Source organism: Rosa chinensis, chromosome 6 (genome assembly GCF_002994745.2).
Source record: "Rosa chinensis cultivar Old Blush chromosome 6, RchiOBHm-V2, whole genome shotgun sequence".
Classification (NCBI taxonomy): Eukaryota; Viridiplantae; Streptophyta; class Magnoliopsida; order Rosales; family Rosaceae; genus Rosa; species Rosa chinensis.
This window is the reverse complement of record NC_037093.1, coordinates 58,759,336-58,782,969: the sequence shown is the minus strand read 5'-3', so window position 1 is coordinate 58,782,969 and position 23,634 is coordinate 58,759,336.

Sequence of the window (23,634 nt, the reverse complement as noted above, 5' to 3'; positions counted from 1 at the left end):
AGAATATGTTTCATGATTGGTCAATTACTTTGTCAATGCGTAAAATCTAAAAAGATGTTGTCAGCTTTCCCTCTCGCATGATGAGCAAATTTAGTAAACACCTGAGTTACAAACTATCATGAAAGACGGTGAAGAAGTAGCAAAGAGTCTTCTATGGCTTGGTCCACCTGCACCAAGGCAAAAAATCAGTTATTTTACCACCCAAATGCCCCATTTTACCCTCCATTTTGCTTATGGTCCACCTACACCTTGGTCCATATTACAATTTTTGGAAGAAGTAGTTGAAGTCTATGAATGCACCTCATCGTAATATATCATAATCACTGAAATTTTTCTCCATGCGATTCAAATCCATCATCACATTCTTAATTAATCTTGAGCTAGCCAAATGAAATCTGCATTAAATTTAAGTTCAAGTTAGAACAGCTAAGAGGAGAAATGACCCTAAACCCTAAAAAATGTACATTGGTTCAAAGCTAAACAGAGATCGAAAAAGAATGATGACAAAGTTACAAAATTCTTCTATGCATTTAACTTAGAATCTGTATATTATAGTCACTTACTTTTGACGAGAAGAAGATTGATATTCCTATGCTGAAGTGAAAGACTTGATGAACACCAGAGGTCCAAAGTTCATCAATTTTCATCTTTTCTTAGACAACATTATTTGATTTGGATGGGATTGAGATTCGTCATTTTCCTCAAGTCAGAAAGATTACTGGAATGTACAAAACTAAACACCAAATTAGTGGACCAAAGCAAAGCAGCAAACACGGTCTTCTCCTAATCCCAAAGGCCAATGGTTTTGAGTCTTTTGACTTTAGAATATACCTACGCACACTCCGTGAAGTTTTAAACATTTTGGTTGAAATTCTCTAGTGTTGCCGACGTAAAATTTAACCAGGATAACCGTTAGTTTAGTTAACTTTTTGTCATAAGCAAGACAATTAACTAACTGATTAGGAATAGATAGGAGTAACCACATCGATTATGGCATAGAATCGGAGCAACAGCGTCACTATTGTGGCATTGGATGGTCAAGGATTTTGCAGGTAGCTTCAATCTTTAGTATATAGCTAGGATTATGAAAGCACATGTGCATACGGAAGGATATATTCGAATTGTTTAATGTTAATACACCATCAACTAAAAATTACGTCAAGAATGACAAGTAAACATTGTGGTTTGTGGGCTAAAGGGCATGGGATGTACGTCGACCTCCCACACATGATTGCAAAGAAACTTAAATTAGGTTTCTGAGAGTAAAGTTTGAGAGCGTTATGTGTAAAATAAGTAATTTAGACTGAATGATTTGATTCTATTGATTGCTGTCAATATATACAGAGTCCTATTCTTGTACAACACGAACTCTCCAGAACTTTAGGAGACTAAGAAAGGAAATACAACCTATTACAATCAAGACATAATCGGATACAAATCAATCCTATTGATACACACATTTATAACATACTTTCCAATACTCCCCCTCAATTAAGTTGGAGAGTGGATGTCAAGAACTCCCAACTTGCGCAAGAGCGACTTGAACTTCTCCTTTCCCAAAGCCTTAGTGAACACATCTGCCAATTGCTGAGATGAAACAACATGTCGAGTAACCACTTGACCTTGCAGAATTTTATCTCGAACAAAATGATAGTCCATTTCAATATGCCTAGTTCTCACATGAAACAATGGATTTGCAGCAATATGCAAGGCTACTTGGTTATCACAGTGCAAAACAGCAGGACCCAAAATAGGCAAATGTAAATCCGCTAAGTAACCAAGTGAGTTCACAACATGTACCTGCCATTGCCCTATATTCAGCTTCTGCACTTGATAGTGGGACAGTTTTCTGCCTTTTTGTCCTCCATGAAATTAAGGAATTACCCAAGAACACACAATAATCGGTGGTAGAACAGCGGGTAATGGGACAACCCGCCCAATCAGAGTCACAAAAAGCTCTCAATTTTAATGAACAATTAGAATGTAGGAGCAAACCTTGGCCTGGAGCAGATTTCAAGTAACGCACCACTCGAAGAGCAGAAGCCATGTGTTGTTGACGAGGTTCGTGCATAAAACGACTCAGAACATGCACTGAGTATGTGATGTCGGGTCTGGTGATTGTTAGATAAATCAATCGGCCGATCAAACGCCGATATGCTGCTGGATCTTTAAGTTGTTCTCCTTTATTTGAAAGCTTGCATTCTTCCATAGGGAATTCAACAGGTTTAGCCCCCAAATAGCCACTGTCCTTAACTATCTCTAAGGCATATTTCCGCTGGGACAGATAAATTCCTTTCTTTGAACGAGCTATTTCAATTCCCAGAAAATACTTTAAATCACCAAGGTCTTTAATGTGAAAGTGAGTATGAAGAAACTGTTTGAGAGCATGTATGGACTTAATGCAATTGCCTGTGATTAGAATATCATCCTCATACAGCAATAGGGCAATAAGAGAATTACCATCTTTACGAACAAAGAGTGAATAATCGGCTTTGGATTGGAAGAAACCAGCACATATTACAGCTTTTGTGAACTTCGAGAACCATTGACGAGAGGCCTATTTTAATCCGTACAGGGACTTATTGAGGCGACACACAAGGTTCTCCCCCTGTCGCCGAAGACCAGGAGAAGGAGACATATATATCTCTTCAAGCAAATCGCCATTAAGGAATGCATTGTTAACATCTAACTGATGTATGGACCAATTTTGGCTAGCAGTAATTGCAAGAATGCAACGAACAGTAACCATTTTTGCAGTAGGGAAAAAAGTGTCATGGTAATCGATCCGGGCAGTCTGAGTGAAACCTTTGGCAACAAGACGCGCCTTATAGCACTCAATTGATCCATCAGCATAATACTTAATCCGATAGACCCATTTATAGCTGATGGGACACTTACCAGGAGGTAAAGGAACAAGAGTCCAAGTGTTGTTATCAGCGAGAGCCTGTAATTCAGAATTCATAGCCTACTGCCATTTAGGATCAACAGCTGCAACATCATAAGAAGAAGGCTCCACAACATGACTAATATTAGCCACATAACAAAGGTGTGTAGGAGAATACCGATGGTAAGACAAATAGTGACAGATAGGATATCTTGTACCTGGTGGAGGACATGGTGAGGCAGATGAATTATGGTGTGGAGGCAGCATCACCTGCGAGCAAACGTAGTCCTTGAGGCGGAAGTTGGGCTCTCGGGGATGCTGGGAACGGTGGAGAGGTTGAATAGGAGTATCGAGGTTTGGATTGTGTGCATTAATTTCAATGGGTTCAATAGGAATTGCAGCTGGAACGATATCCATACCAGTAGGTTAGTTGTCGTTGGGTGGCGGGTCGATGTCTAGTGATGGGGAAGAATTAGAGTCTGTGGGAAAGGAAGATGAGGGAGGAAGAGAAGAGGTGGACGTAGAAGATGAAATAGGTGCGTTGGCGTTTGTGTTAGGCATTGCAGGAGGTACTGAAGAGATCGAAGAAGAAGGGAGGTCGTTTAGAAGAGGAATGGGAATGGGTTGGGCCAGTGGACAGGACTCTGAAGTGGGCTCTGCTTTTTGTGCAATTTTTGGTGAAAAATGGAAAGTATCTTTAAGGAAAAGCACATCCCGATTTGTGAAGATTTTTTTGGTTTCGATGTCATACAATTTGTAGGCTTTTTGACCCATGGGATATCCAATAAAGATGCATTTATGTGCATGAGGAGCAAATTTAGATGATGGATTGACGGAAGTTTCATAAGCAACACAGCCAAAAACTCACATAGGAGAGTAATCAGGAGGCCATTGTAGAGTATTTCAAATGGTGTTTTCTTATTGAGCAATAAAGTGGGAAGACAATTGATGTTGTAAACCAGCGGTAAGAACGCATTCTCCCCAAAAAGAAATAAGAAGATGAGATTGAAAACGAAGAGCACGAGAATGTGTCGATGTTTTCGTTCGACGACACCATTTTGTTGAGGTGTATATACACAAGAGTGTTGGAAAACAACTCCTTGTTCAAGGAAAAAATTTTGCAAGGAAAGGAATTCAGCTCCATTGTCAGAGTGAAATTGTTGGACTTTGGTATTAAATTGAGTAGCAACATAGTTAAAAAATTGACGAAGTAAGGTTTGGGTCTCACTTTTGTGATGCATCAAGAATACCCATGTAAAACGGGAAAAATCATCAACAATAGTAAAAAAATAATGAGCACCAGAATAAGAGGGGGTTTTATAACGACCCCAAATATCACAGTGAATAAGGGAAAAACACTTGGTAGTTGAAATTGAACTAGGAGAAAATGGTTGATGAGTTTGTTTCACCAAAGGACAAACATCACATTTATGACTAGAATAAAAAACAAAATGAAGTTTATTATTTGCTAAATAATGTAGACCGTGTTTGCTGCAATGCCAAAGATTGGAGGAGATGGTCAAATTGCAAGCAAAACGATGAGATGGAGGAATAGAAGCCAACGCCACAAGATAGTAAAGATCACCACGTCGCTTACCCACACTAATCATCGTCCTCGTAACCAAGTCCTACAAAATACACCAAGATGGAAAAAATGTCACAGAACAGTGCAAATCATCAATTGTCTTACCAACGGCTAAAAGGTCGACATTAAAACTTCGCGCACATAAAACATTATTTAGGCTAAATGAATCAGTGAAGCGAATAGATCCAGTCTTGGTAATGCTAGATTTATCCCCACTAGGTAGAGATACTGGTGGTATAGAAGCATGAGTATCAATAGTTGTTAATGATTTCGAAGAAGAAGTAATATGATGAGTTGCTCCGCTATCTATAATCCAGCGGTTGGGACCAACTGGTAACAAACCTGAGGAGAATTCAGAAACAGATACTGATGCTGCGTTGGCTTGAGGGACTGCAGGTTTGGAATTTAGGGCAGCAAGAATCTGAACATATTGCTCTTCTGTGAGATTCGGCATGGTAGATTGGAGCTCTTGAAAGGTAGGAGCAGAATTGCCTCCACTAGAATCAACAAGGTTGGCAAAAGGGACTGATTTGGCCGTTGAATTGTTATTGTTTCCTTGACGTTGATTTCTATTTTTGTTCTTTGGATGCCCAGGTGGATAACCATTCTTCTTGTAACAAGTTGCCTCCCTGTGATAAAGTTCTCGACAATAAGTGCATTTAAATGGTTCCTTGCTGCGATAGGTATTATCTTAATTATTTGACCTTGGTTTCATACTGTTGTTGCCACGCACAATCGTGGCTGCAGTGTTGAGGGCATGGTGATGGAAGAAGCCAACTCACGTTGCTTCTCTTCTTGTGCAACAGAAGCATAAGCCTGATGAACTGAAGGTAAGGGATTCATCAACAGAATTTGACCACGCGTACCTGAATATGTTTCATTGAGCCCCATGAGAAACTGCATCAATTTGGTGTGATCATTCTGAGCACCACAGGTACATGTCACTGAGGAATTGTAAGATGCAAGTTCGTCCCATAATCCCTTCAACTTTGTGTAATACGCAGCAACAGACATCTGACCTTGCTCGATCTTATAAATATCTCGTTGGATATGGAATATGCCAGGGGCATTGCCCAAAGAGAATCTTTCACGAAGGTCTTCCCAGATAGAACGAGGGGTATTGCACGAAAGGACAGAATCAGCCAAATCAGGTTCAAGGGAATTGAGCATCTAAGAAAGCACCATGTCATTGCAACGCTGCCAAAGAGCATGCTCATCAGGATTTGAAGCCTCATTAGGCTCCATGATCTTGCCGGTAATAAAACCAGTTTTATTCTTGGCACTCAGAGAAATTCTCATAGCATGGCACCAAGAGTTGTAGTTGTCGCCGTTTAATCACTTTGAAACAAGGAGTAGACCAGGATGATATGAATGATGGAGGAATAAAGGACTAGCAGGATCAACATAGAATGAACCGCTAGAGTTTGAAAGAACAACATCGTTTTCTATCATGATGTTGATGAAAAAGAACGATTGAAACAAGGGAAGAGAAAACACAGCTGATGTGTTAAAGGAAAGACAAAGAGTTAGGACGTGTCCTGCTCTTATACCATGTAAAATAAGTAAGTTAGACTGAATGATTTGATTCTATTGATTGTTGTCAATATATACAGAGTCCTATTCTTGTACAACACGAAGTCTCCAGAACTTTAGGAGACTAAGAAAGGAAATACAACCCATTACAATGAAGACATAATCGGATACAAATCAATCCTATTGATACACACATTTATAACATACTTTCCAATGTTATGCATCAACTAACGTTTGATGTTGTTTATCATTACCCCAGTTGTAATGTAGTTGATCAACTTTAGGGTTGGGCATGCATGCAAGAGATTCCACTATTCCTTAATTATGATTTGTGTTTATTAGTTGAGATCAACCGGATCGGACTTATTACTGTAGCGGCATTAATTGCCCACCGGCGATCATGATTTGGAAGTGCAGAATGGAATTGATAGTGAAAGGCAGGCTTGGGATCTGGGCGTGGGTCCATTGAAAGAGGTAGGCAATCAATCAAACTTTATTCATATTTAAATCGTATTTGTCATGTCAAGACATGCCCCAGAAAATTTCTAAGAGGCATACTGGCATAGACCCTTAGACAAGAGCCACTCCTACAGGCTCGACCGAGCTATTGAGTTTTAGGAAGTTAGGGTAAAAAAACTTCTTTCTGAGAATACCCAAAGCGATAGCTTAGCTAGCTTTAGGATAAAAATCTCATATTTGAAGAAAAGATTTTATTACTCAAATTGAAACTAACTAAAGATGCAAAAGAGCACAGGCTGATCGGAACTTTGTAAAACCGGCAAACGCTCCGAAATCTGAACATACCAAATCTTTATTGCACGCACACTGCTAATTAAAAGTAAAGAAAAGCGAGATTGATTCTTTGCTTATTTTATCTACTATTTTTATTCTAGTGAAGTTTTGTTGTTTTGGTCCATGACCAAGCACATTGATGTTGGGACAAAATCAAGTATATATGTATAGAGCTTCAAAACCTATAGGGAAAATGGTCCGTACGGTATCCCGTTTTTGCTTCCATATAACTTTTGGTACCTGAACAAAAAAAATATCAATACAGTACCTGAGGTTCTCAACCCGACCGAATAAGCAGTTAACTCCGTTACAGAAGTTGCCATGTGACAATTTTTGAAGGGTATTTTCGTCATTTCATGCCTTAATAACTTTTTTTTTTCTTAAGCATATCTCTCTCTCTCTCTCTCGTCCTGTCACCTCTCTCTCCCGTCCTGTCGCCTTGAACCCGAAAGCCCCAAGCTTGAACTACATGAACATGAAGAAGAAGAGTAGTCTATGGACAATAGAAAATGATAGAATTCTGGTGGTGGTGGTGGAGACGGCGGAGGTGGCGGTGGAGGTGGAGATGGATAAGGCGGTGGCAAGGTCATTGAATCTGTGGCAATATCAATTAATTTGAATGATGGTCGAAGATGGGGGTGGTGATGAAGGAGGTGGTGCTGATGAGGATCTGCAGCTCGTCGGAGATAAACAGAGACGGCTACAAGCACTCTGCTGTCGCCCATTCTCTCCCACCCACAACTTGGATCCCACCAGATTTTGATGTCATGGCCACTTTTCGGTCCAGCCCAGCACCGCGGAAGGAAATTCTAGAGGTTATTGAAATTTGGGGCATGGAGAACTTAGAGGTTGTTGATTTGAAGGATATTATATAACTGGGTCTTTGCCATAATTTGAGGACTCTGAATCTTGGGTTTAATAAAATTCATGGTGAGATACCAATCTTAAACTCTATGAGCTTAGAGGTCTTAAATTTAGCTGGGAACCGGGTGAACGACTTCGTTCTGGGTTTCGTTGGCAGCTTGAAGGCGGCCTGCTCGTAATGAAAGTGTTTGGTTCCTAAAAGAAACATAGATCTCGATCTATGTTTTGTATAATTGTTTGTTCATTAATTAGTGACTTAGTTCATTGGTAGGATAATACTTGTTGGTTGATTTGCTTATGTCCAACTATCCATTATGATGTCTCTCAATTGTGATTCCTGAATTGGGGAAGAAAACCCAGAAAAGCAAAGGGGGAAATAAACCTAGAAAGATAAGAAAGAGGTTTGGAATTTGATGATTTGGGTTGGCCTTTATAAGGTGTGTATGGATTATTCTCTCTCTCTTGACTAAAACAGTAAAACTTGAAGAAGATGTTCAATCATTGTTGTTGCTGCTGACACTCAAGGATTATTGAAATGAAGAAGAAGCAAGAAAGAAGAACTGATAAGCAAGGAGGAAGTGACGATGAAAATTCTTCTTCATTTCTGTAAAAATAAAAATAAAATAAAATAATTTTTTTTAATAATATGAAAAAGAAGAATTAAGAAAAAGAAAAAAAAAAGAGTAAAGGGCAAAGTTGTCATTTTAAGTTCAAAATTGGCACCTGGCAACCTCCGTAACTGAGTTAACGGCTTTAGATACCTATATTCAGTCAGGTTTTGAGAACCTCAGGTACCGTATTGATATATTTTTTTTGTTCAGGTACCAAAAGTTATAAGGAGACAAAGACGGAGTACCGTACGGATCATTTTCCCAAACCTATATACATCTAATTCAAATTAAATTAATTAGGATTCATTCAGTGCGTTGTTTAATTTGGTTTGGTTCGATGTTACTAGTTGCTCTACATTATCGAAGGTGACAAAAACACAATCTCTTTGATTATCAGTTTGTCATTAAGTAATCCTTTGATGGGTCTGTGTCTTCGTCAACATAAGTACATTGTAATTCAAAAGAAGGACATCGTGATCGATTAGGATCTCTGTCTCGTGTAAAACATCAATATAAGTTGTTACCATTAATTTGTGATAGGGTTTTCAAGTTTCAACAAATAATAAGGACATTATGAACCCAAAGAAGATTTAGTTTTCCAGTTGACATTGCTCCATTTATGCTCATCAATTCCCAACTACAAAATGATCTAAAACAATAAGTTGGTACGGATGCAGGGTCTTTTAACTTTTTGGGCAGCCATCAAATACGGTACAATCACACGATCTCAACAGTTTTTCATTTCAATTCCAGTACCAAACAACATTTAGGTGTGTAAAATGTAAGTCAGTCATATATATAAATCACTTTGGAAATTCCAGGATTTCTAATTAAGAATCTTTAAGATCGATCCAAACTTAATGATTTACATCATTTTTTTTTTTGGCTGAAGTAAATAATGGGCCTAGCTCTTATTTGAATTTATTAAAAAAGTAAGAAGAAAAGCCTGAGCCAATTAGAAAAACAAAACATGAAATCAAAGCCTCAAATGTTACAACCACACATCAATCAACCCACTTATTAAAAGACCTTATCCTTCTCCTCTTCCGCCTCTAGAGGCAAAGAAGTGGAGAACGGAAGCAAAAAACCTAGTCTTTACCAACCTCCTCTTCACCGGAAACACACTGCAACTACCACCCTTCTCAGTTTCATCTCCATCTTGATTTGCCTCTTCTTCCTTCTCCACTATTTCACATACTCCGAGTTTTCCTCCTCCCTAAGCTGGGGTTTAGGTTATGACGTAGTGTAAAGAAACAAGGAAATCATCGTCCGACCTATTACGTATACTGACATGTGTCATGTCTTACATCATTGTTTTAGAGAATGAATGGTTTATATTCACTGAGAATACATACATACATACATATAAACTTGCCCTGCTAATTAAGGAGGTCTATTCCTTAGTTAAGAAATGGATTTCCATATTTTGACTACTTTTTTATCACATATTCACATCTTAACCGTTTAGTTTTTAGGTCCTACTGTATAAATCACTTATGCAAATTTTCAGCCAAATTTATGATCGTTAAGATATCGAACTCAATTAAATCAATGAACGAACCAAATCCAACCTGAACCATTCGTGTTCATAATTGTAAATTGCAATTTTGGATGCCTTAATGATCATCAATTTGGCTGAAAATTTGCAAAGATGATCTACTAATATATACCTAAAAACTGAACGGTTAAGATGTGAATATGTGATCGAAAAGTGGTCAAAATATAGAAATCCGTTCCTTACGGACCTCCTTAGCAGAGCAAGCCTCTGTGTGTGTGTGTGTGTGTATCACTAGCTCACATGTTCCGAATAGTGACAGTGATTGAAGTTCTAAGTTTTAACTGTCTCTCTTTATTATTGATGAGCTTGATAGTAGTGTGTTGGTTACTGCTCTTACCAGCACAAGTGAAGATTGCTCTTTAGTGGATCGAATTATGAAGGATAGTCATATACGTATATGACATGTATTAAACTATTAATTTCATTGTTATTCGACACATGTATTTTGAAGTAAATATATGTCATATACTTGACTTACCTTGCTAGTCATTCTTATGTTGATGATGTTTGGTTAGAGGAGTCACCCTCCATTATAAAGGATGTTATCTTCAAAGAATATTTATATAAGTGTACTCGAAGTAATGGTTTATGCCTCAGAGTCCGAAATCATCATCTAATAAAAGTTGTCTTTCATTGTCAAAAAATAATGCCCACCAAAAGTTTGTTGTCTCCTCTAAATAGTTAGCATATCACTTTAAATTTCATTTTTGGAATCATTAGAATGAAACAAATATAGTGTTTGCTAGAATAGATTTCTTTCTCCTTTAAGAGAAGACATGACATCCAAAAAGATATGTTCGAGGCAAGTAAGATGCAACATTCCTATATAACTATCCTTTCACTGTCCTACTCATTTTCTTTCTTTATTGGGTCGAAAACAATATCCATTCGTATGTGATTTGATGGTATGTTTTTTTTTTCTTTTTCTTAATATTATATTGGAGGAATTAAAATTTTGACCTAACTTAATTGTATGCTAAAATATCACCCTCCTCGCCATTTGAGTTAATCCCAAAAGCTTGATTTGATGGTTTGTTCATTTTTAATTTTTTTATTTTATTTTTTTTATAAGGAGTGAGGTAACAAGCAACCTCAGTTATGTTAGCGAGTTAGTAACACACTCACCCAGTCAGTATTCGGACCGAGGTCCGCAAGAGTATCCCAACAAAGCCAGATTAATCTCCCGCTGCAGGTGCACGAACCCGAAGGCCCCTAAAACCTGTTGGCCACAAACTGGTGGGAATTGGGGTTTGAACTCTAGACACGGGGGTTCAATACTAGGCAATTTGACCAACATTACCACATCAGGTGGTTTGATGGTCTGTTCATTTGGTAAGAAACTATACCTAACGTTTATTTTTATTTATGTTTAATTGTAATTCTTTTTAGAAAATAAAAGAAAAGAAAAAAATTGTAACCAAAATTGAATCCTTAAGTTTACTTTTATACTGTGCGGATTTTTAGCCCATTTCCAAGGAACAAGTTTAGTATGATAGTAGAACTTTATTATCTATGAAAATGCATGATAGTCATATACGTATATACAATATTTAACTATTTTGTTGGAAACATATAATCATTTAATGTTAGATTTAGACCTTGTTTGGTTCGCAAAAAGTAAACATTTAGAAATGAAAGTTGAATCATTTCTTGAGTTTGGGATGCAAAAGGAAATGAAATATTTTCCTAAAGCAATGGAAAATAGGGGGAACATGGTTCCTTCCATATTTCAAAAGAATCACTTTCCCCTATTCTTTTTTTACATCTATTACTTATAAAACATTATTTTATTAATTAACTACAACTTTTTAACAACTTTTCGGATAACTTTCCTTATGTTACCAAACATAGAAATGGAAAGTTCGTCGGAAATTTTATTTCATTCTCATGAAGAAGATAAATGAATTACTTTCATTTTCGCGAACCAAATGAGACATTTTTATGTGAGATTTAAAGGTAAAATAGATATAAGAAATGATGATGTACCTTATTCCTAAAACAATGTCATGTTTACGTCATTATGATGCAACAGAAAAAAAATACATACGAGTATATGACGATGAGACACCATAAAACAGAGACGTTAATGATTAAAAAAAAAAAAAAAGACAGTTGAAATTTAGAATTAATATTAAATTAATAGAGAGAGAATAGAAGAGAAAAATTACGGTGCGTTTCTTGAACAAGTTTTAGGGAGGCCAAGCGGCCAACGCCCACCAACTGAAAGTGTTACGTTCAACCTTTGATTTCATGAATGAAAAGGTGATAACTACGTATGAATTTCCCGAAGAGAATATGCATGGCGGCCCACACGCATTGAGTTAATAATTAACCTACCATTCATATTCTGCATCAAGCAGTTCAGATATTACTTTGTTTAATTGACCGCCTGGCGCATCATATAATGTTGTTTAATTATCTGGTTAATTAAATCCAACTCAGAACCTTGTGCTCTATATTAGTTAGTTTCTTTTCAGTTCAGTGTTCCCTTTTGTTCTCTTAAATATTTGGGGGTCATGGGTTTTAACCATTTCTCTTTTGGCTTTGAAAAGCTATGGGACATAGTCACATAGATGTACCATTCATGTATATACTATATTCAAATCACTTTTAAACTTGCAAGATGAGAGATTGTGAACAAAGAAATTCAAAGTGCCTGATTTGATTCGTAAAATCTCAAAGCAAACCGAAAACGTATATGGATCGAACGATTAATTGATTCTATGAAGAAAAGTCGATAGAAATTAAAAAGAAAAACATAGTGACGGATCTGATGAAGCCAAAGTAAGGAAAAGAAAAGGATAATCAGCGCTCATATTTTGGATTCTTTATAATATTAATTACTGTCTCAACAAAAAACTCCCATCTCCTCCGCTTCTCGCCGGCCTCCTTTTCCTACCTTTGCCTGAATGCTGACGCCGGACGTAAATATCGGACTGATTCCGATGCTGTTGGAACCGGTGAGCTGCCCAATACTTCTTTTCCCCTGGTTTTCACGTCCCTATTGGACGGCCTTTTAGTCACCGGCAGGTTTGGAATTCCGGTAAGGTCGGGAAAAAGCGGATGGTGAGAAGGGAAGAACATGAATATCGGTAACGTCGGTGAGCTTACCGATATATATATTTTCACGTCCCCATTGGTCGGCCTTTTAGTCACCGGCAGGTTTGGACTTTGGAATTCCGGTAAGGTCGGGAAAAAGCGGATGGTGAAAAGGGAAGAACATGAAGAGTCATTTCACAAGAGAACATTCCAAAAGGAGTACGTTGTTGGGAGTGTATAGGAAAATTTTGGCTTCAAAGAGAAAAACCCGTCTTCAAAACTCCGGTCAACTTGACCGGAGTCAGGGACTTGTTACCGACGACTCATTGTGAGCTAGCTTGGCAACATGGTCTGGGTTTGGATGTGGGTATATCTGAGTGTGGTTGCATATTTTGGCTTTTGGGATTTTGGGTGGAGGAAGAGAGATCCTGGGATTGGGTACTTTAGAGGAAGAGAAAATAGAGGCAATGAATTTCACAACGGAATCAAACGCCATGGTCTTCACCAGCCTCCTCTTCACCGGGAAAACACTGCCCTTCTTGGGCTTGCACCAATTATTCTCCATCGCCTCGAGCTTGCCCACCGGCTCTGGGTCTGTCTCGGACCAAAGAATTGCCGCACCTGCAGGGTTCTCAAGCTTCTTCGACACCATTTCCATCTGCCTCTCACTCTTTGCTTCTCACTAGTATCTCTCTTACCCTTGTGTTATGTGATGAAGTTGGTAGGTTGTGAATTGAACGAGGGATTCAGCTTGGGCATTATATAAACAAGAAAATACCCAAGCAGAGAGAAGCTTAGTTGGAAAGCAAGCGCCTATGGGCATTGGACCAATCAGCTCTGCCACGAGTATAGCTTTATGAACTACATCTGTGTGGGGGTCAAGTTGATTCCCATTTGTCTTTGGCCCCCTTTCCTAATCCCCACATTTTCTTCTACACCATTTGACCCACCCACACATGAAATATGAAGCTTGAATTCAAGAGGTACCATTAGACCTGTAAATGAATCGGATTTGGATTGGATCGACCTAAATCCAAACCCGTTTACTTAAAAAAAAATTCGATCCAAACCCGCTCCGTTAACCCGGCGGATCATTGATAGCTAGATCCAAATCCGTATCCGCCGGATTAACGGATACTCAATCCGCTAATCCGACCCATTTATAATTTCAAATATTTTAAAATTTTAAATAATAATATTAAATTTATATCATGATACCTCATAAGATATTAATAAAATATTAAAACAACATGAAAAGTATCATCAAAAGTAGAATTACATTATCAAAATTCTTAATGCTTCTTGAAATTTTGGGTGATGGACTGTCCCTTAGATTTCTGCAAAAAATTTGTATTAGAAATTCTTCATATTTTATATTTTATATTTTTTAAAAATAATAATATATTAATAAAAAATAATATTTTATTATTACGAAAACGGGCCGGATCATTAATGGATCGGATCGATCTAAATCCGTATTTGATCCGTTAAATAAACGGGTTAACGGATTCGGATCATTAACGGATCAACGGATCAAAATTTTCGATCCAAACCCGTCCAATAGCCACTGATTTGGAGCGGGTCCGGATCAAAATCCGGTCAATTTACAGGTCTAGGTACCATTAGATCAAACAAAAAGAACAAAATAAATCCAGCTACCCAATTTGACTCCCTACAGATTCAGTAATTTGTGATAGGTACGTGAAACATATCATGTTACAAGGATGTATGTGTAGTGTACTATGTGTGTTTTTTTTTTTTTTTTCAATTCTAACTATTAGTTTAAGGTTAGAAAGATGCATGTCAATTCTCGAATTAATAATTTAGGTATTGGTTGTTTTAAAAATAGCTTTTTTTAGCCTCATCTTTTTATTTATAATATAAAAAAAACTATGGAATTGATATTTCCATTCTTATCTTAGTTACGTTTCCTAAATAAATCTATTTCATTATTGAAGTTCAAAATCAGCATTAATGCTTTTCTAATGCGAATGGCAGTATATAAGATAAGATGGTTACTCTAAAAAAGGTGCCTCTGTAGTGTTAAGTCGTTTTGACTAGATTTCGTTGTTGAAGTGTTTTGACTAGCTGATATATGGGACTTAAAAGTTCTTGAGGTTTGGGAATTGGGAAGCTACGTGGAAATTTCCTAAATAGTGACCATATAACCTTAACATTCCAACTTTTTCTTCTAAACTCTTTAGCTAAGTTAGTATAACTTTTAGATTATGATTACCAAAGTATTCTAAATTAAACCGGCTTTAAAACCCGTTACGTACCCAATTTAAATTGTGTACTTAGTTTGGAGCTGGTTGAATTTAGTATACAGTTAGTTATCCAATTCTGACTAACTAGTTTGGTAACCAATAAATTTTCTATGTTGATATTGTCACTGCCATTAATTTGGCTAAGTGATAAGGTAGTTCTTACTAACAAGGTCCAAATTAGATTCCTCTATATTGATAAAAAACAAAAAAAAACAAAAATATATGGGGATGATTGGTCATGCTAAACGATACTAATCAGCCTAGACTTTGTTCGGCAAAATTGCTGGGGACATTAATGCAAGTGGATCGAGGATTTGAAGCTATGGTGGTGCTAGACGCGTAAACTAATGAAAATACTGAAATGGGCAGTGGATTGAGGATTTGAAGCTATGACGTATGGGCTGAGCATGACAAACTTTTTTACGGTAATTGAATTTTCTCCTTAATCAAAAATGCAAGAAGAATATATTTCGTTCAATTACATGAAAAAGAACAATTATTAGGTTCACCCCTAGGGTGAATGAGCATATTCACCCCGTTGTCGATTAATATATTTTTACTTAATAAATTTATAATCCAACGGTCTATATCTTAAATTATTCTTTAAAGATCATATCTGTAAAAAATCAATCAAATCGGAAATCGTTTAATTATCTAATTGAATCAAATAAATGGATGGTTCTAACAACACTTATTACTACTATATGATGAACCGTCCATATAATTCATAGAAATGAATAACTAAAAGGTCTTCAATTTAATTGATTTTTTACATAACTAATATTTATATTACGTTATACAACATGAATGGTTGGATTAGAAAATTAGAAAATTATTATACGTTAATCGCATGAGATGGTGAATTTGCTCATTCACTCATAATTATTATACCTAAAAATTGTTCCATGAGAAATAGATTTGAGGGTATGACGGTATGGGCTGAGCACTGCTTCATGCTAATCGACCGATAATTATCATAGTTCTAATAAAAATGTATAATATCAGTATATTAATAATAGAAAGAAAGGAAATACAGACAGTCATGATTTAACTCTGAGTTTTAACTGCTGATCAACTGTCTCTTTTCCCTGTTATATTATAGCGTTTTAACAGCATTAGTCCACTTCAATCAATGATCACAACTTCTACAAGCTCAAAAAGCATCGTGAGGTTCGGGTTTGACTTTCTCACTTGTGAGGTAACCCCCACGGCCCCACAAAAATAGAAGTTCTTTGAGAACTTTTTTGTGTCTGGCTGTGTTGTATTGTAATTAGTTAATTATAACCTTAACTAGTACTATTAACTAATTAAGGTGGCATTCGGGAATCCTAGCTTATTGATAGTTTCTGCCCAGTTGTGTCAAGTTTCTGGGAAGTTAACAGTTTGTCTTAATACCCCTTATATTCCTTAAACTGAATCATGTAACAATCATGTTTATATCATAATTATATCTATATACTACGTAAGTACGCAATACGTACTCATTTAAAAGCATATTCAAGGATGAGACATTAACATATTATACCATAAATAGTCATATAGATATGCTTCTTAATTATTCTCAAAAAAGCTCGGCTTGTTTCTCAATTAGCGACAGTAGACATTAATATACCATAGATAGCCATATATGGTTATTCCTGAAAGAGGAAAGAAGAGGATTTATTGTTGAGGTATGTTTCTTCATTGGAAAAACTTGGTTTGTGTAAGCTTTAGTTAGTGAGGCCGCTACACGTACAAGTACACATCAATTTCAATGTTTCATGCTTGAAGAATCAGTTTCCTTTATGCATGGTCCACGCGTTAATGAACAGTGTTATTGCTTGGTTAAGTTGTTAACCTTATCGTTTGGCTTGAGGTTGAGGTTTAATTTTCCTTCATCTTGGTTTGTACTTTGTGTACATTACTAGCTACTTCCTAGCTAGTTAGATGAGTGATTCGTTTTATTCTCTGAATTAATCCTTTTCCACACATTGTTAAAGGTAAATCTAGAACTTCCTGCAAATGATCGATCGAGAATTCAAAGTGCTGTAAAATACGTCAAACCACCGCGCGAAGAGAAAGTTGAGCACATACAAGTTGCATTGAGGAATTATCAGGAAAAAAAAAAAACTGAAAAACATATACAGTGACTAGATCCGGACAAAGTAAAGTAAAAGATTATTTAATGAAAATTTTATAATACTATAAAGAAAAAAACCCCACATCTTCACCGTCCTTTTCCGCACCGTTCCGGAATTTCGATGGCCGGACGTGAAGAGCCGACGGAATCCGACATCGGAACAGGTGAGCTGCTCCAATCCTTCTTTCCCCAACTCCAGGTTCTGATGTGGCATTCCGAAGGACTGGAATTAGGAAACCCATTAATTCCGGTAAGACCGGGAAAAAGAAAAGGGTGGCAACGAGGGGAGAAAAGGAGGAGTTTTTTGAGAAGGCTACAAATTTAAGAAACTTTTGGTTCACCGGTAACCGGCCGGCCGGCCAAATTTACAGGAGTCCGGTCACTACTTACTAACCATGATGTAAGGCCAACTGCTCATCAAGGTTATGGGAATATCTGGTTATGGTCGCATTTTTTGGCATTTGGGATTTTGAGCCTGGTTTGAAAGAGAGATTTCATTAGCTTCTTTAATGCAACAGAAACCAGAGGCCACGAAATTCAGAATGGAATGGAACACCATGGTCTTCACCAGCCTTCTTTTTGCCGGGAAAACAGAGCCCTTCTTGGGCTTGAAGCAATTAACCCCCGTCTTGAGTTTGTCCACCACCTGTGGCACTGTCATGGGCTTCGCGACCACCTGTGCGACAACTTCGGCACCTGTAGGGCTCTGAAGCTTCGACACCATCTCGATCTGCCTCTCACTCTTTGATTCTTCTCACTACTCTTGCTCTGTGTGTTGTGTTATCACTGTTATGTGGGTTCAAAGGTGGTACCCAAATATATAGGGGGGACTAATTTTAAAGAGGGTTTCTGTAATTGTGGATGGTGCATTATAATAGAAAAGAAAGAGAAATTACCCAATTAGAGAGAACCTTGGAGAGCAAGCACCTATAGACCACGGAGATAAGGACACGTCTACCCATCTGTGGTTATTGAAATGAATCAATATACATTTTATCATGCATAGCCAGCTGAGTTTTAACCGCGATGGATAGCTACATTCCCTTTCCTAATTTTCTCTCTCTCTACTAGCTTTTTTAGACAACAATTTGATTTTGACCCAGCCACAAATGGTGAAAGGTTCAAGCTTCAATTCAAGGGATTCCATTAATAAAAAATTCCAAGAAAGAATTTCAGGTTCCCAATACCACTTATTTATTAGGTGATTAGGTGCCCAATTGGGTATCTTATTAGTGTGTACTAGTGTTTTTCTTTTCAATTCCCACTTGATTTGTCATTTCAGAATTCTTCTCCATTCGTTTGATATTTTCTGCAAGACAAAAATTTTCACCTTGCATTTGGTTCATAATTGAAGTTCAAAGAGTGCATTACCTTTGTAGTTTTCTAGATGTCATGTAAACTTTGTTAACCAGGGAAACTTCTAGCTGAGAATATGTACCCTAGACAGTGACTAATTACCTTAATTACATGCACATGACAATGTGTAAACTTGATCACTATTCTCTTCAAAAATGGTGATCAAGTTGGGCTCAAAAGCAAGCTGAACACGCGGAGATAACGAATGGTTACAAGCTTTTGAAGCTGGTTATATATCGAGATAGTGGAAAGATAGTTTTGCTCTTGGAAGTCCATGATCTTGGTCATTATTTTTTAAAGTGAGAGATGGGCCTCATTGACTCACGTTTTTGTTGCTCAATATTATTATGGGCAAGGACAAAAGAAATTGAAGCCCTAGACCCTATGGCCAATCACGAACTTACACTTGCAATCTTCTTTGTTGACGAAATAAATATCAATACGAATTTAAAATCGATGTGATCACATTTCAAAGAGAGGCCGTCAAGAGCAGCCCTGCCTTTTTCAATCTCTAGTGTATATTCATTTGATCAGGAATCATATGCATGCTAGATATTCTATAAGAATTAATTGCTTTGTCCCATCTGCATGGTTGCGGCTTGATAATGGTATAATGTGTTTCATTTGGGAGGAACTCGCTCCACATCTTCCGGCAGCGAATTATCATCATCAAAATCATTGAATCGGGTCTCTATGTACTCTTCTCCTTCTCAGGTCAGATCATCTAGAATGCTGTCACAAGGGTGTGACCCAGATTGAGTACCAAGTGACGTTTGCTAGCTACTGAATGAATAATGTTATCTATGTGAAAACAAAATCTCATAACAAAGTTGAAACAATCACCAAAAATATTATATAGTTATCTAAATAATTTTATAAATTAAAATTAACAATAATTTATCTTTCTCTATCTTTTATCATACTTTTGTATTACCGTCTTTTTTGATATTTTTTTTTCTTTATTTTCAAGAATTGCATTTTTCACATGCATAACATGTGACTGATGTCTAATCTATTGAAATTTAGGATAGTAAGCATCATGAGGTGGTGTTACATCAGGTTGCAAGACAGAATAATACTTCCAAACCACTACAGGCTAGGAGTGGAGACATCAGACATGTACATTGACTATATGTACCGGCACAAACACAGAAGCTAAATTGGTAATGATCCTTTGATATTTTTATGGTAGAAATTTATGAAAGCTCACATCGATCATTATGTATGATACAACACGTGATATTCAGCTATGAAGATCGGATTCAAAGTTACATAGGCAATAATTAAGCACATATCGTATGAAATTAAAACACTGTATTGACCAGAAGGATCGGAGTTTAATTTAGAAAGGGTAATGGGGTCTTTAGCTCCTCCTGGAAAGGCTATGTTTTACATGCCTACAGACGCATGATCTGACAGGCACATGATCTGATCAATCAATGTCTATCATTCCAAAATAAGATGAACTAGGCAAAAAGCCCGCACAATGCTGCGGGTATACTATTGATATGCTTGAATTTAATAAAAACTACATTATAAATATATTACATGGCAAAATGAGAGTGTGTATTGTTTAGTTGTCCCAAAAATTTGGTGCCTTTGTCAGATTCCAAAAATGGTACAGATGCTAACCAAGTAGTTGTATATGTATACAGTGCAAAAAATGGTTAGGCTTGGCAAAAAAAGGTCTATGCTAGTAGTTAAGATTAACTATGTACAGCATATCTTCGGATGAGTCTTCAAGTGATTCTATAGAGATGTCGTCCACGCTATAGAAGAAAGTAACAAAAGAGTGGTATATCTTAAATTATATGATTCATGTAAACATTACATGAGAAAGTAATAGTGCTCACATTTTCGCTATTATTATAGACCAAGATTTGCAGATTTGGTTTGTTTATGAGTTGTACTTCAACTTAGCAAGGCTTGCTGATTTGTCTTTGCAGTTATGATCACAGAGCATCTTATCATTTTGTATGCGATAATGACATTAAAAGCACAAAGAACAAACTAAAATCACATAATATCGCTTCTCAAATGCACGGTATCAAGAAAACTTGATCTCAGAAAACAATCCCAAGTAGATAAATTCACCACTAAGCTTATCTAGAATATTTACAGCTATAAACAGTCCACAAAAGAACACTATAAACAAAAGCTCTCTGTTTTATAAACAGTCCACAAAATAAAAATATATAAACAAAAGCTCTCTGTTTTATATGAAAAATCAACATGAAAGGCAGAAAATTGTTAAACCTAGAACACAAAAAGAACTTTCAAGCTCAAAAACCAATCTCCAATACAAAACACCCAGATCTTATACACACTGAATACAAAGAAACAGAAAATGCATACAATCTAGGGAAACAGAAATACTGAAAGCTAGGAAGAGCCTAAGAAGATTGAACAGAAACACAAAGAATACAAACCATTGATAAGCATTAAAACATGAACAGAGAAAAAATATAAAGAAGAGCCTAGTCTGTACGTGCTTGGTTTCTTGATTTATATCAAATAGCATTACACCAATCATTTTGATCAACCTGTTAGAACTTAGAACATAATGAATTATCATTTAATTAGATTTGTGTCTTTTAATCCTTTTCCAAAATCCTGTACTATATCAGCTCAACAATAGAAACTCTTTTAACAAATTTAAAGGCAACCAATTTGTATTAGTATATAAAGTGCGATCATTACTCTAACTAGATTAAAGTACAACTCATAAACAAACCAAATCTGCAAATCTTGGTCTATAATAATAGCGAAAAGGTGAGCACTATTACTTTCTCATGTAATGTTTACATAATTTAAGATATACCACTCTTTTGACAACTTTAAAGGCAACCAATTTGTGGCGGAATTGAACCAGAACCCATTTCCCTTCCCTTTCAGCGCACATGCAACCAAAGCCAATAACTCAGAGCTGAATCAAAATAATTGCAGCCATTACCAAGCGCAATCCTACAAATCCCAAATAGCCCAAAAAAATGAAATCAGAAAAGCATGCCAACAAAACATTAAAGAAGTCACAAATACCAAAAGCCAAAAAACCAAATTTCTTTCCACCAGAGAATGAGAAGACCAACAAAACAATCTTCTTGTACGATCGAGCAAACAATCCTCGCCCTCCCCCTTTCTGCAGAGATCGAGCAAACACCTCTCCATCTCTCTCTCTCTCTCTCTCTCTCTCTCTCTCGCAGCAATGAAACGAAGACGCGTGTAATCGAGAATCAGGTGGTGTCTCAGCAGATCAATAGGTGGACTATGCACATAGAAGGGCAACAAAATCCGGCCACTATTCATTTCGTTTGTCCTTTCTGGTTTGCGTTTTAGTATAGTTAAAAGTTAGATCCGGGAGTTAGGATTTTTAGTGAATTGTTTAGGAAAGTAAGTGATTGTATACATAAGTAGTTGTGTGTAATGAACAGGACTGCCAACTGAAACTGAGACTGAATATAGTTGACATGAAACTGAGACTGAATATAGTTGACATGAAATTGAAACTGATACTGAAAGAGCAAATGCCCGTATAATGAACAGGACTGCCAACTGAATATATAGTTCTTGGAGACAGAATACAATTTTGAGTGCAGATAAACAGGACTGGCAACTGAACTTTGCTTGAACTTCCTTGCAAACTTGTTGAATTTCTATTGGAATTTCTGCTTCTGCCAGCCTCTCCCTCTTACTTCAATTTCCAGGTCATCATAGGTGACTTAGAATTGAGTATCAGAGTGAAATCAGCTGAATAAGTTTTTCGCTTTTGCTTTGGAATTTGTGCTTGTTAATTTAGTCTAGAAGAGACTTTCATCAGCTTTGATTCATTCTGGAATGTCTGTAGATTGATTAGTAAAAGAATTAGTACTATATCTAAATTGTGAAAAAAAAAAAATTGTAAAAGACATATTCAAGTAATAGCATTTTAGTTGATTACCTGCAGTAGCATACAGTGAGTTGTAATCCACTTTGTTGCAAAAGCTGAGCCAAAGCTCTGGAAAACAGCGCAAAAGGATTGTGATCTTTCTTGATCATTGTATAATCCAAAAATTGTTGATGTGATAAGGTTTTGAAAGCAGGCTGAAAATAATATGACCAAAAATTGTTGATGTGATAAGATTCTGATGTTCAGGTGCTGCACTACCTGTTGACGTCATTCAGGTACTTTAATAGAATTGAACTCCATCATATTGGTAATGCATGGCTTACACGTTTCTGTATAAAAATAGAGAAAGCAAATCATGTAGACTCATTTGTAGTGAAATATGAAAAATGAATGATGGAAAGACATGCATCATGTCGCTAATACATAAAATTCATGCAAGGACTACAAACCTGCGTAAGAGCTTGGATTTCCCTTCTCAGCCAACTTTGAAGCCAACAGTTTGGCTGAAGATCGAAGACTGCAGAAATACAGTTTGAATATGCTTTACATAACAGTTTAGATATTTAAACTGAAGATAAGTCTACTGCCCGTCATTCTTGGGGGTAGCAAAATGCCGATACTACTTCAGAAGGCACTTGATGCTTCTTCTCAGGGAACTTGGGGACGGCAAAAGTCCCCTGAGATTTCTAAAGGTGCTTGGGGGGAGGAAAGGCCTGCCAATACTTCTCAGGGCAGTTGGGGGCAGCAAAAGCCTGCTGATGCTTCTTCTGAGGGAACTTGGGGACGGCAAAAGCCTGCTGAGATGTCTACAGGTGCTTTGGGGGGAGAAAAAGCTTGCTGATGCTTCTTCTCCGGGCACTTGGGGACAGCAAAAGTCTCTTGATATTTCTGAAGGCAGATGGGGGCTGCAAAAGCCTGATACGACTTCTCAAGGCTCTTGGGGACAGCAAAAGTCTCCTGAGATGTCTCGAGGCTTTTAGGAATGTTTTATGTTCCAGAATGATCAATACCAATCTGTGAATTGACCTATCATTAGCTAGATATTTGAACTCCAGCACTGCAGTTAAACACAATATTTAGATATTCAAACAACATCAGTACTGTGATACATCAAAGATGTCATTTAAGAAACCTGATTGA